Source organism: Mastigoproctus giganteus, chromosome 6 (assembly GCF_048544385.1).
Source record: "Mastigoproctus giganteus isolate SK-2022 chromosome 6, ASM4854438v1, whole genome shotgun sequence".
NCBI lineage: Eukaryota > Metazoa > Arthropoda > Arachnida > Uropygi > Thelyphonidae > Mastigoproctus > Mastigoproctus giganteus.
Genome location: NC_143580.1, coordinates 53,147,158 through 53,157,830, shown reverse-complemented (window position 1 = coordinate 53,157,830; position 10,673 = coordinate 53,147,158). Strand labels below are relative to the sequence as shown.

General features: G+C 34.3%; 1 non-coding gene across 1 annotated transcript; it reads left to right on the top strand.

Annotated features, from left to right (window-relative positions):
* Positions 1–3,839: 3,839 nt before the first annotated feature.
* On the top strand, positions 3,840–3,912 carry TRNAM-CAU (transfer RNA methionine (anticodon CAU)). Its single transcript has one exon. It is a non-coding gene; the product is annotated as a tRNA-Met (tRNA).
* The last annotated feature ends 6,761 nt before the right edge of the window (positions 3,913–10,673 follow it).

Below are 10,673 nucleotides of genomic sequence, written 5' to 3'. Positions count from 1 at the left end.
TCGAGAACCATAATCGAGAATTATGATCGAAATTAAGAAATCGTCTGGAAAAAAAAAAAAAAAACCACAGTGGACGGATTAGATCTGATGTTATCCATGTACTGTATATAGGTTTGAATGAATGAAGCTATCGGCCGAGTTCCCATCAACTTAATTTGCATCAACTACTCCATCAACCCAATTTACAAATAATCGAATTATTAATCATTCGATTATGTCCATCACTAATCTGCATAAAGAGACAAAATGTGATTCAGCTAGCCTGAGGAGAAGTAAATGAAAATAACAAAAGAGGGAAAAAAATGTAAAGAAAACGCTGTAAGAAACAGAAATTATTTTTTAATTTAAATACTTGTCTTTTATCATAATTAAAGTCCCAAGATAGTGGAAAATTAAGATCGTTTTATTCTCATTTGATTAGGCTCAATTCTGATCCTAACAATTTCGATATCACAAACAAATGGAATTAAAATGTATACGATCAACTATGAATGATATTTTTCCTCATGTTTAAGTCTGCGGCTAATTTCGCTGGATCCTTATCTATACTCAAGAATTTTAGGGCCTACTTCGCGAACTGCAACTTTGAGTACCGCTTATGAAATTTTGCTTTCAGATTCACATGGTTCTTGGAATGATATTGGATTGGAAATTTAATAAGATGTTTAATTTTGAAAGAAAGTACCAATTTCTTTGGTGGTATTGTATATTCATTAGAATTCAATTTTGATTTTTCAATTATTCCAGATCAGTCTCAGGAACGCTATTCCTAGATGTCGTCACAACAATAAATTGAGGTGAGTTTAGGCTAAACATTAAGCCTTGCAATAAATCTATTCGAAATATTAAATTTTTGAAATATAGTGGTCTTTACAAGTTTTTTTTGCTGTATTTTATTTATCAAAATTAATAAAAACATCTTAAATATAAAGTTACGTAATTAAAAAAAAATATATACAGTATATATATGCGTTACTCGTACTTCTATAGCAAGTTACACAAATACAGAAGAAAATTTCAAACGTTTTCCAACCGATATGCGCACAATGTTGACTTGAATAAAAAAAAAAACATTTAATTATATTTTAATGCATATTTTTGTTATTCTACTTATGCAAATCTATGAAGTTATTACATAGGTATAACTTTAAAATTATGAAAAAGTAAGAAAATTTTCTATAGCCAGCAGGATTTAAACTACTTAGTAAATGAAATTGTCTTAATGTTCAAACAAAATGAACTTTTACCTTAAGTTGCCTTGGTATCGTACTATATTTGAACAAACTGCAATTGAACTCTAGAAACAACGACCTATCTAATGAGGACCAGTTATGTTGAAACTGATTGTCACCTAGCATTTGTTCAACTTTCATATATGAGAATTGGAAAATTATACTTTTGGCAATGCCATTCATTAAACAGCAATGCACTATGAAAATGCATGGTAAAGGCAGAGTTGGTTCCATTGTGCGCATAGAGATAATTACAAAGCCAGCCACAAAAGCACAAGAGTGAATGAGAAAATCAGACTACGTTTCATAATTTTGGAAAAGCTAAAATATTATTAACCATTTTATAATTTCGAAATCAGCACAACTTTCTTTCTTTTTCTTTTTTTTTTTTTTTTGTTAGAGATAACATTGGATTATTGGAACTCTGTTGTATATAATTTATTATTATTATTATTATTATTATTATTATTATTATTATTAAATAATAGGAATAATGACCGGTACAAGAGCTCTAGTAATTTGAAGTTTGCAGTGTATTGTACAAAGATGTTAAAAGACTAAATACAGTATATGCTAAAATACTGATACATAATTCCCAACAATATTACTGGTTCCCAACATGTGTGCCCGGCACTGCGGTCTGCCACAACCTTAAAGCGTACCTGGCGATTAGGGGGAAACTCCACTGAGTACAATGGCAATCACACTTTAGGTGTACCGCGAATGTAGCGTCTTTTAATCAAAGTGGCCTCCAGTGCCCAAAGGTTAGGAACTACTGCACTTCTCACTATAAAACTTCAAAATTTTAAATATAAATTCAAAATAGTACGTATCAAAAATACACCATACTTTCTCTGTACAGAGGCGCCTCCGTAGCCAGGTGGGCAGGAGCAGCACATGCTTCTTGATTAGACCGGGGTTCGAGCCCGTGAGCCACCAAATACGGAGGATGCGGAAAGGTCAGGGAATGACCACCGCATATCCCAGGAGCAATATGGCCTTATCTGCTAATGCGCCTAAAAACCAAATAACAATATCTCTGTACGGCATTTAATTACTGCTAAACACAATTCCATTTCATCAGTTTATTTTTACTATTTATTATTAATTTTTGCTTTATACATACAGATCACTAAAGCTTATACTCTCTCTCTCTCTCTCTCTCTCTCTCTCTCTCTCTCTCTCTCTCTCTCTCATCTTTACAGTTAATTCCATGAGATAACCATGGAATTATTATAAATCAACTAAAATTCGTTCGCTTTAATGCGAGTCTCACAGGAATTCTATTTGATTTATTTTGCTGAATTTTATTGAAAGCAGCAAAGCGTACTAATTTTGTTTGATTTCAACTACTGAGCCGAAATATTTCCCTGCAATCCTATAAGTATTGTACAAACTAGCTTATACTACAGATCTATTGTATTTAATCATACAATATTAACGCTAATTTTTGGCACTGATCTAAATGAAATTAGCCGAACAGTGCCTTTCCTTTGAAGTTCGTACGTAATTCTAATATTGGAAACTTTTGTGAGTTTTTTCTCCTTTTCCTTTTTTTTTCTTTTCTTTTTTTTTTTTTTTTTTTTTTTGCGGTAAGCCTTATCATTCTTTGTTATTCCTTTTACAATACACATGTACCAGCTTTATAGCACCATATCAAGAACCCCATTCAATTTTTAAAAACATTAAATATTTTATAGATTTTATAAACAATATTTTTTTTTACAATTGCTGTGATTAATGAAATTGTAAAAAAACGATTGCATTAATTATAAAAAAATTAATTAATTAATCATCATTATAATTAATGCAAACTCAACAAAATTAAGACGGCCAAAGAAACGTTAAAATATACTCCCTGTGAGGATCGAACTCGCCTTCGCTACTGATGAACCTGAATGGCAGCTCTCTTAAACTGCTTAAACTATTTAAAAATAAATGAATTATATTTTAATACAAATCACTTTTTATCAAAAGTTATAGCCAGAGTCAGATTTGACAATGTTTAACAGTGATTAGCAATCGTCCAGGACCTTGCACTTCGCCTGATGTTAATAATTCATCAGTTTACTTAATTCACAAAAGAATGACTGAACACCGGTATATTTATAGTTTTATAACAATAAAATGATCAGTAAATAATAAAAATATTTTATTTAATATTTTTAGGGATTCAGCAAACTATTTTCTCCCATGGGTACCCCACCAAAAAGTGGCGAAATTACCATACCGCTGGCGATAGGGGGAGGAAGCCAAGCGATCTGAAGGCCAGTTTTGAATGATTTTTAACGATCATTGGTGGCTGTTCGACAATCTGCGAGAGAACCCAGAATGTACGGCTTTACTTGTCGCGAAACCTTAACTGGGTCCTGGTTACTCTCTAATCTACGAGCTTTCCGCACAATTGGTATAACGGATCCTCGCTTCGAGGCTTTTCGTCAGACCTGGAGCCCTGGGTTCAGGACCCACATCAGCGCCGTCGTGCTGTTATTCCTTCACATAGCGCTTTCTTATGAAAGCTTAGAGCAAGTGAGTTTTTTTTAACAGAAATGATATCTAAATATACTTTTTGTAAGAATACACAGTTTAAGAAAACATCAGCCAGTTGCCTCAGTAGCGCAGTAGGTAGCGCGTCAGTCTCATAATCTGAAGGTCGTGAGTTCGATCCTCACCTGGGGCACAGAGTCACTTTTTATGCAGTTTTGTTGTTGTTATACTTGTTATGACTGGGGAGTTTCAATATAAGTATGCTTGGAAAACTATAATCGCTGCTATGTAAATGAATCGGTTTATTTTATGGGATAAATATTACTCCACTATATTTCGCTGTTAACGAATCGGAAAGAGATTACAGCCGCATAAGGATATCATTTGAATGCAAAAACAAAACGACAACCTTAAATGAAGTTAGTCCTGTTAACAAATTGGAACGTTATATACATAAAGGAAATGATAATCGTTTAAAATAAATAAACCTGCACCAAATTATTATATTTCCCCCATATGCCTTTATTAAAATATCGGAAATCGTTATGATTCACTAAAAGTTTCTGTTTCGGCATTCAAATAGCATCCCTGTCCGATTCTTAAGAAGTATTTCCCCCAAATGACCTTGTATAAAAATCGGAAAGGTGAAATATTCATCTAGTATTTTTCTTCATATTCTTACACATTCACAACAACCGAATTAAATTATTATAAATGGATCTAGATAAATTCGAATAGTGCCACACTATTTCATTATGTGAACTTAGCGTGAACCACAGCGTAAAACGGTTGTGTTTTAACTCTTAGTGACTACTTCCATAAGGTAGTCATCATCATCAGTCATCGTTCCACAGGTCGACGTAAGAAGCCTCGTAATTGAGGCTTTTTTTTTTTTTTTTTCTGCTGAAGGCAATAAATTTTAGCTGCCGATCTGCCAAACCTGTCGCAGTCAAGTCCATAAGCTAGTAGTTGTAACAATAACGTGAGGCGCATTGATACAATCCAGTTATGAAAAGTATCCTTTTTTTATACTGTATATCATTACTACTTCCGGGTTTTTAACTTCCGTTCTATACAGCCCTGGAATTCGCAAAGGGAGCCTAACATTTCCAATTTCCGTTTCTCAGAATCTTGGGGTTCTGCAAATAATCAGAACTTATAATTATTTACACACGTAAGTTAATGTAAATACACTGTATATGAGTAATTTATTTCATTTATAAAAAGCTTAAGGATACGCTGGTTGCCTCTGTGGTAGCGTGTTGGTCAATCTACGATTAGCGAGTTCGATTCCTGCAGCCGAGAGGAGAGGGGCGCGAGTGCTAGCGCACGCTCTGATTGCCAAATACTATTAACATTTGTATTGACTGATTTATTGTAAACTCCACTGACCTGGTGGTCGTGCCGGAGTATAAACAAGAATACTTAAGTACTTCTTTCTTGATGTCTCCAGTTCGATTTACTTATGTTATTTCGAAATCAGCACAACTTTCTTATTTTTCATCTTGTGCTTTTTAACAACTATACAAAGCCAACCGTAGAGTATTAAGACTGTTCGCTCTCAACCCATTCCCAGTGGTAAACCTGACGGTATGGTAGTTTCGCTAGGGTTTAGGGTATAAAAAAAATCAGGCCTTTTCCACAAGTTAAAAATATCTCATGCCGCTAAAGTTCAGAGATAAAGAAATGTCTCAAAGCCTACTATACAGTACAGTACTAATATAGTCCATTACAGAAAACAAAACACTTTTTGGTTTTTCTGATAACGTAAACTTTGATTTGTTTATTGGGAGTCGTATGATACCAAGACAACTTTCTAAACGTAGTGAATTCACTGTATGAGAATAAAACAATCAAATCATCCCTACAGTCTAATGAAAAGTCCCAATAAGATAATGCTGGGTCAGTAGGTCTAAATAATGTGCGAAATTCTGTCAAATTTAGAGAAATAATGTAATAGTACTATACTTATCAGTAATTTCACACAATGCAAATAAAGTTTATTTGCATTGTGTGACATACAGTATACATCACTATATGTTAAAGTTTGAATGCAGTTTTGAAAGCGTGTACAGCCGGCAGGAATACGGACGTACAGGCCTGGAAACCTAACGTTTCCAGTACACACCTTTTTCTCTCTTGGCACTGGATTATTGAAGCGAAAGAAATGTAGTTTTATTTTAATATATTTTCATTTTAAACTAGTTAAAAAACGTTGGTTTAGTTTACGCCACCGATTCAGAACGGATCTTGCGTAAAATGGGTTTTCGTAATCTATGGTATACAAGATTGTGAGCCCTCAAGATTGTGGTAGCACAGTTGGTAGGATCGCCGTCCTCCCCACACCGCGTGGGAGAGATCTGAGTTCGAATCCTATCGATGACAGGAGGAATTTTTATGGGTCTTTTTCACAACGTGGCTGAGTTAGTCAGTCTCAGGCGAGGATAGCATGGTTTTTTCTCCCGAAAACTTTGGTTTTTCGTCCAGCAAACAGAAAATCGACCTCATAACGCGCAATTTACAGACAATATACACGAAGAAATATGGCCTTAGTCGCCGATGCTCCTAAAAAAATCCAATTATAACAACAGAAAGATTATGGATACACCGTGTTTCGCTTTAATCCGTTCAGAATTAGTAAATTTTTAGATAGTTCAAAATGAAAGTGTACTAAAAATGATAAATTACTCACAGGACTACATCTTCCAATCAATGAGAAGCAGTGGGAGGAGCTAACCTGCCCGTCACTCATTTTCCCCAATATCCATGGATATTGGGGAAAATGAGTAACTTGTTCTGAAGACTAACCAAAATAAACATTAATTGCTGTACGCACAAACATTCATAAAACTAAAGCGCACAATGTGACTGCTGACATAACGTGATCACTTTATTAGTCTTATCATAACCGCTCTTCTAGGGATACATCGCATGCCGGGTTTTAGTTTATTGTCTAAGAGATGCCAAAAAAAATCAATTAATTTAGCGAAGTACTTTAACAAGCTGTGCTATACTACTTCAGATAACTAATTTTGATTGAATGAATATTAGAACTGGTCTAACAGAGTATAGAATAAATTTTAAAAATTCAGTTTATACAATTCTCACACATTGATACAGCTAATGTACTGGAAATGTGTATATCACTATATAATACAGAAAATAAACGTTATAAAGAACGTTAAGAAAATCCACACAAATCATTAACGATAAATAACTGCATATGACTTTCTTCCTAAAATAGCATTCTGTTATACATTTTCATTATTTTAAAAATAGCAAACGTTTACATGCCTAACATGTCATGGAAATCGATAATAAAATAAAAAATACGGAAATTTAGTTGCATTCACACCTAAAATGCGAAAAAGGGTGTGAAATGTGAAAATTAACACCCTTTTCATATTTAGAAATTAAACTATTATACAATTAAATTAAAATTTAAGAAACACTTGACCCACGAAATAAATAAGCAAATTATTAATGTTGTTAGCTGTATTTATTTCGTGGTTCAAGTGTTTCTTAAATTTTAATTTAATTTAAAATATTAACCACGTTTTCATTTTCCATTATAAAAAAATTAATTACACATTTTCCTATAATAAATTTCCTTTTACATAATTAATTTTTCATAAATTAATTACACAATGTTTACACAAACATACCTAGTCTTCGTGCTTAGAGGTAGCCTTGTGATGTGGTACAGAGTTCATTAGCTCAATACACAACGCACAACTTCCTAATAGTCCATGAACGCACACACAACTCACGAAATATAGCTTAAGAATGCTGATAAGTCTTAAAACTAATAACGCCATGCAAATTAACACAGTACAAAGTTGACAGTTAATGGCGATATCAATTCCCATAGAGAGTAAAAAAGTTATCCACCAACAGACTGCAAAATTCGACAAGTAGAAAAATAGCGCCCTCTTCACTTTTAACTAATATTAAAATATAAAAATAACTCCCCCTTTTTTGTAATTATAAAATATAATTATAATTTATAAACATTTATCTGGATACGCTATTATTATTTTATCAAATCAGCAATATTTATAATGTCCAATGAGATATTTTTAACTCTTAATTAATAATAAAAAATATATATACTGTATTTTAATTAGTCTATGATCTCATTACACACAATTAGTTGTTTTAATTTCAGTATTAGCCTAGGTTTGTGTTTGACATCGTCATAACTTGAATGAAGTTTTATACAAGATTAGAAGCATAATTTGAATTGCAGTACTGAAGGAGAGGAGAGAGAGCGAGAGTTTGAAATTTTGCTCTCTCAAATAGCTGTACTTCTACAGCGAACGTTGCGTATTTAAATATCTATTAATACGCACGGTATTTAAAATGGTTTTCACATGTTAATTAACATGTTAATTAAATAATGATCATCCAGATGGCTCAAAAACCTGTTTGCCTATAGCGTATTGCCAATTTACTATTTTGAATCTATAAGAGGTTGGTTCTATAATCAGGCAACCACACTTAACTGCCCATTCAAGTTTCTCAAAGAGATTTTTATCATATTCCTCAGAATCGTTTGGTCTTTAACATATTCCAACTATCATCTACCTTTTACCACAAGTCATTTTATTATGAAAACCCCAGACACGAGAGGGATCAAAATCTATAGTATTTAGTACCGTGCATGCATTGATTGAAAGTTAAGATGATGAAAGAAGATACTTGTTGACATTAGAGTTGAACTTCTGTAGATTGTAATTTTCAGAAAATACGTACGAAGGTAGGCTGTCGGAAGTTGAAAGAATAAATGAGGAAGAAGAAAAGTTGGTTCTGTGAGTTTGAAGATGAACACTAAAAGGATGCTGAATGGCTGCAGCACACGTTCGGACTGCTTTGGAAGAGAGGGCGGGAATTACAGAAGCCAACTCAGAACAGTGCCAATGGAAGTATCTACAGAAAAAGCATGCAACAGAAACAGAACGTCTATGAGATAGAGAGTGGAGAGATTTTGTTAGAGATGGGTCATTGATTAACCTAGCTGCTCTCTTCTGAATGGAGTCTAAAAACCTGAGAGAGGTTTTGGAGGCGCCACCTCAGATGTGGAAACAATATTCAATGATAGGGCGGTTTTAAGATTTGTTCAGAGGGAGCAGCTGTTTAGAAGAAGAGTAAGAGCGAAAGACAAAACTCAGTTTTTTAGATGCAGAGGAAGCAATATTTGTGATGTGCTTATGTCAAGAGAAATTAGAAGCCGGGATAATCCCTAATAGAAATATGCGATCTAGTCTAGAAATCTGAATGTCATCAAAAATAAGCATAAGAGCTGAAGAATCCTTTTTGATTCTTCTAAGTTTTAGAAGGATTTAAATCAACTAAGTTTTCTTTGCCCCCATGGATAAGCAGCATTTAGGGAATTGGTAGTAGTTACTCTAGAAGTTGAAGCTGTTTGTGCAGAGTAAGGTTTCTCAAACTGGAAGGTGGTATGCGATGTGCTATCATCAGCAAAACTACTGATAGGATTTCTGGTCGATGATGAAGGTCATTAATGTACAAGAGGTGAAGAGTGGGAGAAAACACTCTAATGAACATCAAGTTCAATTGACCTCAAAGCTCATCTGAACTTGATATGATTCTGTTAAAATGAAAGCATTTATGTAAACAACTTATATATGAGGGGTGATCATTTATTCACGGACTGGTGCAAGATTTTGTGTTTACCGCGAACTTTTCATAACTGCCACTACATCAGGCGCTCTCCCTGATCGCTACTGAGCAGACTCTGTGTGCGCATACCAGTGCTTGTCGAGCTAGTGTAGCGTGAAGGGAGCTTTTTTACTCGATTTTCACACGATCGTTTTAAAACAAGTATCGTATCGGACATACAGATTGAACAGCGATATGTGGTTCGTTATTAGGTCAGACGGGGCTTAAAAGCATTGGAAACAGTTAAAGAGATGAAGGACGCGTATAGTAATGAGTGTCTTGGTAGGACGGCCATATTCCGGAGTACATTCCATTCTATTTATTTACACATACAGTTTTATGTACATTCTCATGATATAAAAAATTTATATACAAGATTATATACAGTTTTATAGACATTATCATATATATCCATTCTATATAATGGTAATCAAGGTGCGTGTGTTCTTATATCGGGGTGGCTCCTAGGCGTTAGCCCATCTCCACCTTTGTACTCTGTTATGGTGCAGAAACTCTGCATAATGGGCCTGAAAAGCGCCAGTGTATGTATGCAATATTAATGTATGTTGTTTTGTTTGTGTCAGGCTATTATGCCACCATGGTGTAGCCAACGTATGGGCAGCTGCTGCCTGGTGCCCATCCCTAGCACCGGGCCTGGGTCAATAGTCATCCTGTACCGGTGTAATTATCACCCAAAATCTCGCACCCGCCAGAGGCAGTGCAATACTGGCGAGTAACTGCAATCTCGCTCCCAGGTTGCCCTTACCTGAGAGCCAGCAAAAAAAAAAAAAAAAAAAAAACTAGTAGTTATATACATTTATGGTCTGAGTATCTCGATCAAACACTCCTGTTCTTAGGAGATATGTAATTTTGGTCCCGAGTCACCAGGACCAACCACTTCAAGGCTAGGAGGATGTTCTAGCAAAACAATTGTAACAATTATATTAACATATATACATCATTTCCTAGTCTTAGTCTTTTTCACCACAGTTCAATTATTCTCAGTACATTTTCTTATTTTCAAATGAAGTCACAAGTTGAACTGTCCAGTTTGATTTCATTCAAGAAAGAAGTCAGTCCCAGTAGTCTTCTCCGTTCTGTGCCAGCATAAGTCTTAAAACACGTTTCATTAAGTTCACGTAGTTTTCAAGTGTATGTTCATATCTATATGGTCACAGATCTAGATGTCACTTAAGAAAATGGAGTATTTTCACTTACAAAAGTTCTCGTTGTGAAAAACACGTTTCATTAAGTCTTATATTCACCGATATA